This window comes from Myotis daubentonii, chromosome 4 (genome assembly GCF_963259705.1).
Source record: "Myotis daubentonii chromosome 4, mMyoDau2.1, whole genome shotgun sequence".
In the NCBI taxonomy this organism is placed as follows: Eukaryota; Metazoa; Chordata; class Mammalia; order Chiroptera; family Vespertilionidae; genus Myotis; species Myotis daubentonii.
In genome coordinates, this window is record NC_081843.1 from 85,329,943 (window position 1) to 85,338,998 (window position 9,056).

The 9,056-nt window shown below is 37.9% G+C and overlaps 1 protein-coding gene and 1 pseudogene across 4 annotated transcripts in view; one reads left to right on the forward strand and one right to left on the reverse strand.

The window, feature by feature from the left end:
• ERCC8 (ERCC excision repair 8, CSA ubiquitin ligase complex subunit) overlaps window positions 1–549 on the forward strand; it is a 44,431-nt gene extending 43,882 nt beyond the window's left edge. For all 4 annotated transcript variants that reach the window (XM_059694567.1, XM_059694568.1, XM_059694570.1 and 1 more), the window contains one exon: window positions 114–549. The gene's annotated coding sequence lies outside the window, so the exon portion shown is untranslated. The remainder of the gene's footprint in view (window positions 1–113) is intronic.
• Window positions 550–776: 227 nt separating this feature from the next.
• Window positions 777–1,200, reverse strand: LOC132233857 (large ribosomal subunit protein eL43-like; annotated as a pseudogene).
• Between the last annotated feature and the right edge of the window lie 7,856 nt (window positions 1,201–9,056).

The window sequence follows — 9,056 nt, forward strand, 5'->3', positions numbered from 1 at the left end:
CATAGTTGGCAGTTAACTGCCAATCATAGCTGGCAGTTAATTTGCATATAGCCCTGATTAGCCAATGAAAAGGGTATCGTCGTACGCCAATTACCATTTTTCTCTTTTATTAGATAGGATGTTTTTGGATTCACTTCTTCCCATAATCCAAAAAGTGCACCACAGGAATTTTTTTAACTTGGGGAAAATCCCATGTTGCCTTTATTTTAACACAGCAGATGGCAGCTTGTACTCACACTTGAACTTCCTTTCTCTGAATCTTGTTAAGATGTGACCAAGTTCTACTTCATTCATCAAGACAGAAAATTTCCTGACAGGGAACCAGGCTTAAACGTGAAATGTCATAAAATTTCTAGTTTACTGTCTACTCTTTTTTGTGTCAACCCATAAGTTATTATCATAAAGCTAATCTTGTATTTCCTTTCTTCCTGGTTCTTATCAGCAAGAAACGTGTAAAAGAAGTTTTTATGAGCTTGAATATCAAGTATGCAGTTGTCGAGTTTTTAAGTGTTTAAGTGCTAGACCTCATATTAAACCTTTCTGGACAGATGTTTTATATACATTTACTTTATGGTTGATTTTCTTAAGCTATTCCTCTTACTTCCTCGCTCCCCTTGGTGAGGATAGGAGGCTTATGACTTTTGAGAGTGCTATTGAAATTGGAATTTTTTTTTTTACTTTTAAGAAAAAAATAAATCTTTCTTCAAAACTGCAAATAACTGTATTACTTCCTTTTCTTTTTTTTTTTTAACATAAATTAACCCATTTATTATAGGCTAGTAATGTTTCAAATTGTGCAGCTTCTGTCTTCTGATGGCAGACTTCAGTCTTCTGATGGCAGACTTCACTGTGCCAGCAGAAACGGTGTTGTAGGTCTAGGCACCACCAGCTACTGTTCTCATGCCAGGTCCCCACAGCTCACCTCTTCATCCTGGTTTTGCACAGAAGGAGCAAGTATACTTGGCGTGCTGGCTGATTTCAATTTTCTCCACCATTTTCCTGAGGGAGGCACCATAACGGGTCCCATATTTACCAACGACTCTGACCTTTTTGGTGCGTTTAGCAATGTCTTTGCAAACTAGGTCAGAACCCAAGAGAGTGTATTGCTTCTTTCTAGTTATATAAATACAGTCCGTTCTCCACATCTCTGGGTTTCACATCAGTATATCCAGCCAACTGTGAATCAAAAGTATTCCCCAAAAAAGAAAGTTACTAACATTCTTACTAATTAGGCCTATGATGGTTGTGTCTGTACTGAACACATACAGTTTTTTTCTTGTCATTATTCCCTACTAATACATTATAACAACCATTTACATTGTATTAGGTATTAGAAATAATCTAGAGATGACTTAAAGTAATGGGAAGATGTGTGTACTATACCATTTTATATAAGGGACTTGAGCATCCTTAGAGTTTGGTTTTCATGGGGGGTCCTGAAACCAATTCCCTACAAATACCAGGAGATGACGGTATACATGTTCATTGCAAAAAATTCATGCAGCATAAAACATTTTCCAAAAAAATGTGATGGTCATGCAGAATTATACTAACTGAGATAACCACCACTGCATTTTAGTGGCATTCTTCCAAGCATCTCCTTGTTACACATAACGGGATATTCAGCATGCTGTCATTTCATGGAAACCCCTCTCCTCCCCCCACTCCCTTACTTCTTCTGCCACATGTGCATGGCTTCTCCTAAGAGCTGCTGCTTGTCAGTATGCAAAGGGTCTCATGCACAAATAGAGCTGATGCCACCATTGCTTTCCTAGTTCGCCTAAGGTTGATTGGGACACTCTAGGGAAGGGGGCACAGCTTACAGCAAAGGCCACTTGGCACCACCAGAAGCTTATCAGGTAAACATCCAAAAGGAAAAAGTTTAGCTGCCTAGAAATACAAGCCATTGTAAAATACTTTGTTAAAAAAAAAAAAAAAAAGTGGGGTGCCCTGACCTATCCCTGTAACTGGAGTGTCAGTTGGTTGGAGTGTCATCTCATGTACCCAGAGGTCACTGATTTGATTCCAGGTCAAGGGCCTATACTCAGTTGTAGGCTTGATCCCCAGTTGGGGCATGTGCAGGAAACAACCAACTGATGTTTCTCTCTCTTCCTCTCTCTCTCTCAAAAAAAAAAAAAAGGCAGGGTATGAGGAAGAGATGATTATTCTGTAGATAGGAGTCATGTCTTCCCAGTGAGAGGTTGCCTAGAGGTACCTGGCTCCTTCAGCCTCACCCTTTCCCTCTTACCAGCCAGCTAAATAAAGTAAAGATGTGCTACAGTTTCAGAAGCAAAAGCCTGAAAAAGGAAGAAAACAAAGGAAAAAAGATGGCTACTTTTGATGACTATAAGCCCAAAGGGAAAAACAGGAACTTTTAATCTTAGGCAATAGGCAAATGCCAGTTGGGCAAACATAGTTCTAATCCTAGATTACTTACAGATTTAAAAACAAAATCAGACCCCTAGCTACAAGGGGAGAAAATAAAAGGCAATTGACTAATAAATACATATATAATAACAAAATTTTATAATTTGATCCAATTAGAAGCCCAAAATGTTTATACTAAACTAGAGGCCCGATGCACGAAATTCATGCAAGAGTAGGCCTTACTTCCCTCGGCTGCCGGCACTGGCTTCCCTCTGGCACCCAGGACCCAGGCTTCCCTCGCAGCCCTGGCTTCGTCCAGAACGACGTTGGTCTAATTAGCATATTATGTTTTTATTATTATAGATTAACATACAAATTAATTTATATAACAAAAATATAAAAAGGACCCCTATGATGGATCACTATGATGTTGATATCCATTGTGGCCCTCATACCCAGTATCCAATATTATTAAAATTACTGGTTCTGTTCAATCAACAACTGGTACATATTTTGCTCTTGTATATTTGGCTGACGTGTTCTGTTCAGTGCTTATTTCAACAGCCTCTTAGCTGCAGTTTGTCTTCACCTCAAAGTGACACAATGCACCTTTTCCAGGCTACCCATTGGGTACTTTAAACAGCTTTGCACACGTTCTTTGCAGATAGGATCTCCACTGCATCCACCTTCTTCCAGAAACAGGTATGACATTACATAGATGACTTCCTCCTCCAAGGAGATTCATTTGATACAATCATTTAGGATCTACAGGTCCAATATCTTTTAGTACTTAAGGGGTTCTGATGACATTATCTTTATTTAAAATTTTTACTTCCAAATTAAAATTAACAGGCACTCCTGCTAGATCCCTCAAGAGACTGGCTACCTCTTGTTGCCTCCTGGAGTCTCTGGACCACTTAGGATGGCTATAAGTTACCCAAGGGCCTCTGATGTAAGAAACTGCCCTTTTAGCCTCATTCTGTACTCTGTTAAAACAACAAATGAAGTACATACTGGATTCTCTGGAAAACAGAGGCTCTTGCTGTGACCTTCCATAACCAGCTGCCTATTAGTTATGGGTCATGGGAACTGAACATCAGAAAGGCAGCATAGCTCCTGAGGCCTCTTTAAGACAGGATGGAGCCAAACATGTGCTCTCTGGCATATTCCACCAGCAGGAAGATGTGGTTTTCCCTGTCCTCTGTTTCTTGCCAGATGCCATGGTACTAGAGGATGCCACCCCTAGTCCACATGGCTACCTGGGAAGCCACTTGGGATTCACTGAATGAATAGCAATGGGAGTCCATAGACTATGCACACAGCACAGCTAACCATCATACATGATGGAGCTCAGTGGAATGCAGATTTTCATCTTAGCCAGAATGTCCTTAATAAAGGACGGGAACCAAGAAAACACACACTTGGCAAACTTTAGGCAGTCATCTTAGTGCTGGATATCCTGGCCAACAAGTAGCCCCCTTTTCATGTTTATTATAAACAATTGGGCCGTTGCCTAAAATTGCCCCTTTCAGGAGAATAGAACAAACCAACTGGGGGACTCTTGCCTCCCAGATATCCAAAGTATAAATAAAATCTCACATCTTCAATGTATTAAGGCCACAATACAAAGCCTTGCCAGGACACTCTATTACTTTTTGGGTTTCAGACATGACTGATAATTACCAAGACACATTTTACTTCTCAAAATACACAATGCTAGTCTCTCAGAAAAAGTATTCATAGAACTTTCATCTCCCTTAAAGGTCCCAAATAGCCAGCTTAATTGAGATACATCTGGTCTTCTCAAACAACTTCTTTTTAAATTTTAGTCAGGTAAGTAGACCTTTAAATCGGGTTCTATCTTGCTCTTAAATCAAAGCTCCTTGTCCAATTTATACCTCACATCAACTTAAAAAACTTTCCCATTTCCCTTTCTTATAGATAAAGGGGGTTGCACATTGCCTCACTGTACATAAAAACTTATATATGAGACCTTTATAGAATGTCTTCACCTATCTTTATAATTTTTTTATCATTCCTACATCCCAGAAAGGCTGGAGGTCAGGTAAACGAGACATACTTTACTGGGACCCATTAACCAAATTGTCCATGGACCAGACAGCTGCTCATCTTACGGTAATATGGGACCCAATTGAACCTAAACTTCCTATCAAGCCTGTTCTTTACAATTGATTAAAAAACTCAAATATAGGAAGTATAGTTCTTTACTTTCTACTTTTTTTAAGTAGACAATTGAAAAATAGAAAAAACAAGGAAATAATAAACAACCCTGTTGCGACCTCTCTTAATTCTCTGTAGGAATCTACAAATGCCCTGTATCCTCCTGACTAACCACTCCTGTTTAAACTCATGCAGGTGCTCATAAACCTTTTCATGGGTTAATGTGGCTCTCCTAGGCTATGCTTTCTCAGGGCTTACAAAGAAATGAATGCTAGAATTCTAACCTGGGTTGTTATTTGTCACTAAAAATACAAGTGAGGCAGTGTTTAAGACCAAGCTCCTCTTAATGCCTTGACATTCTGCCAATGGTTATTTAATAGGGCTGTACTCTTAGGCCTGGCCAGTGGCTTTGTTTCCTTGGCATTGGTGGTCAACTCTTGAAGGCAAAAAATGACTGGCTCAAGTGGCTTCTCTTTTGTTCATGTCATTGTTTGTGGCTGGAATTAGCCACAGCACTAAATTAGGGCCTGATAACACCTTCCTGTTTAAACAACAGCAGGGGCAGGAAAGCTGCTACTTCCCAGTGGTTTGCACTCCCCAGCATCATCCACTGTTGTATGTCTCTATATAAATATACGGTTTTAAGTTGTGCTAAAATGAGGAAATAATATTCTCTCTTTTTTTTTTAAGGAAATAATATTCTGGAATAAGTCTTTGAAAGTTCAGTTATCTATTTCAATTTCCTGTTTTAATGTTTTTATATATACTTTATATGCAAAATTTTGTCAGTTTCAGTAAATACTATGGATAAAAGGTTTAAAATAACTCATTGACAATCACTATGAACATTAAAGATGGTAACATTATGGAAAGTAATTGTAATGACTTCACAAAGAAATAAATAATAAACAGTGGACTGGAAATCAGAAGACCTGAGCCTTAGTTTTACTACCAAGTCAACAAGTATTCAAAAAAACATGTGATTTTGAATAATATATTTTTACTTTCTTTTCCTCATTAGCTAAAAAAGGAAGGAAGGGGGCAGAAAACTGGAATAGGAAATTGTTAAATTCATTTCTCTCCAGATCACACATTGAAATATTTAGAAAGCATTTTTAAGTGGCATTCACTGTGTGAAATACATAGAGGCGTATAGTCAAGATTAATTGACATTCATTGAAGGCAAAGGTGAAGTGTCTTTATAAAAGTTTCATGAATTATACTGAATGACTATTCAAATTCTAATGGAAGGAGCAAGCTGTTTTGCCTAAACTAAAACTTTTAAAGTTTCCATCTAACTTATTATGGAGCCACCACCATTTAAGCTGTTTTATTTAGCAAATTGCTTAGCCTCCCTGAGCAAATTTCCTTATTTGAGGAAAGGTAATAAAATGCACTTTACAAAGTTGAAATAAAGTTCTGACATGTAAGAATTGTTCAACTAATAGAACTCATTTAAATATCTCAAGATTATTGAGGTCTGAGCTCTTACCAAAATTTTCTGAAATTTCACCTCTATGGGACATTGTCTGCATATTTATTTTGTCTTCCTCTCCTTTCTAGAATGTACACTCTTAGAGCAGGGGTTTTGTCTGTTTTGTTTATTGCTTATCTTCAGCACCTGGAACACTGCTTGGCAAATAGTAGATGCAAAAATATGTATTTATTTATTGAATTAATCAGTGAAACCACACCATTAACAAGCACTTAACTGCAAAGCAACTCCACTCACAATTTGCAAATAATAAAGTGCTTAATTGTGTTATTTTTATAATTTACTATGTATGAAATTTTAAGTGTATTAAATATTAATTAATAACTGGGTATTAAATATTAATTAATAACTGGGTATTACTTTAATAATGTAGCCTTTTTCTTGCAAAATGGCAAGGGGTCCTATTTGCAAGCTTGCTACAAGCCTGTACACGAACATAGATCCTCCCTGAATCCTTTAGAGGGCTGCAGTTATACTGGAGACTAGCTTTGTGATTCTCAATAGCTAAACAAAATTAGGGGAACTTTGAAACCTAGAGTTTAGATTTCTTTCTTTTTTTTTTTTAATTAAATCTTTATTGTTCAGATTATTACATTTGTTCTTCTTTTTTTTCCCCCCATAACTCCCCTCCTCCCAGTTCCCGCCCCACCCTCCGCCCTCACTCCCCACCCACTGTCTTCATCCATAGGTGCACGATTTTTGTCCAGTCTCTTCCCACATCTCCCACACCCCTTTCCCCCCCAAGAATAGTCAGTCCATTCCCTTTCTTTGTCCCTGATTCTATTATAATCAACAGTTCATTCTGTTCATCAGATTATTTATTCACTTGATTTTTAGATTCACTTGTTGATAGATGCATATTTGTTGTTCATAATTTGTATCTTTACCTTTTTCTTCCTCTTCCTCTTCTTAAAGGATACCTTTCAGCATTTCATATAATCCTGGTTTGGTGGTGATGAACTCCTTTAGCTTTTCCTTATCTGTGAAGCTCTTTATCTGACCTTCAATTCTGAATGATAGCTTTGCTGGATAAAGTAATCTTGGTTGTAGGTTCTTGGTATTCATCACTTTGAATATTTCTTGCCACTCCCTTCTGGCCTGCAAAGTTTCTGTTGAGAAATCAGCTGACAGTCGTATGGGTATTCCCTTGTAGGTAACTGAGTTTCTTTCTCTTGCTGTTTTTAAGATTCTCTCTTTATCTTTTGCTCTTGGCATTTTAATTATGATGTGTCTTGGTGTGGTCCTCTTTGGATTCCTTTTGTTTGGGGTTCTCCGCGCTTCTTGGACCTGTAAGTCCATTTCTTTCACCAGGTGGGGGAAGTTTTCTGTCATTATTTCTTCAAATAGGTTTTCAATATCTTGCTCTCTCTCATCTTCTGGCACCCCTATAATTCTGATGTTGGTACGCTTGAAGCTGTCCCAGAGGCTCCTTACACTATCCTCGCATTTTTGGATTCTTTTTTCATTTTGCTTTTCTGGTTGGATGTTTTTTGCTTCCTCGCATTTCAAATCATTGACTTGATTCTTGCGCTCCTCTGGTCTGCTGTCGGGCGTCTGTATAATATTCGTTATTTCAGTCCGTGTATGCTTAATTTCTAGTTGGTTCCCCAATATAAGATCAAGGGTCTTATTAGTTTTTGTGTAGATCTCATTAAGTTTATCGGCAGCTTCTAAACAGTTCTTGAGAGACCTTAAAAGTGTGGTTCTGAACTCTATATCTTCCATTGACAATTTTGTCCTGTTTCTTTGTCTCCGCATTTTGTTATGCTTCCTTGGTGCACCCCCTAGTGGTCTTTGTTCGCAGTCTTATAGTTAAACCTTGATTGTTGTAGCTAATCCCAGGGAGGGTTTGACCTCCAGGCCAAGTGGCTATGTACAGTAGATTTCTTAATATGGTCTTCTCAAACTAGCCCATTCCTACCTGGTAATATGGTTGAACTGAATTTCCCCATTGCCTTAGGCTCTAAGGTTTCTGGGCTTTCTTCTCTAGTGTCTCTCCCCCTCCCCACTCCCAATCGGGGAAATATGACAGATAGTTCTGGAAATTTTACATATTTCGGGTCACTGATTAGCTTTGTACCCAGAAAGAATGTAGGGAAGGAAAGATAAGGGCTCACAATCTCAGATGCTTACAAAAGGCAGGAGAACATGGTAGATAAGTGAAGGGGTGGGGATAACAAGAACCAAATATAAGAATTACAGTCATACCCTTTATGACATTTTGATGTCAGCATATGACATGGTAAATACATAATCTTAGAGATTAGATTTTCTGATGTAAAACTCAAATACCCAATTAAAAGTACATATTTTGGTTATTATTTATTCTTTTTTATCTTGAGCTAAAGAAATGTGACATTTTTTCCTATGTTATTTGAGAGCAATATTCATTTTATTCAAGTGAATAATGTAACAGTTTTTCACAGATATGGTTTTTCCAAAACATCGATTTCTCAGTAAATTTTTTTTGTATATTTAACATATCTGAGCTGTTTATATAATTCAATTCATGGTTATATTTCATACCTACACTTCAGTATGCTAACTTACATTAACTCTTTATTCACATTATCAATATTAGCTGAGAAAAGGCAAGTTTGTTCCATTTTACAAATATTTATTTGAAATCAAATAACATTTTTAAGAATTCAGCTCTTAGCTCCACAAAGGGTAATCATCACTTAGATTTCTGGAAAATGATTTCTGCATGTGAAAATGGGCCAGCCCTGGCTAGCTTGGCTAGAGTGTCAGCCTACAGAGGGAAGAATCATAGATTTGATTCCCGGCCAAGGGCACGTACCTCAGTTGCAGATTCCCCAGCTCCGGTAGGGACAAGTGTGGGAGGCACCCAATTGAGGTGTCTCTGTCACGTTGATATTTCTCTCTCCCCCCTTCCTCTCTTCCTTCCACTCTCTAGAAATCAATGGGAAAACATTTCCTCAGGTGAGGAAAAAAAATACAGGCCGTATTTTTCCTGGTTAAGCTAGTTTCATAAAGGCACAATTTGGTTAGA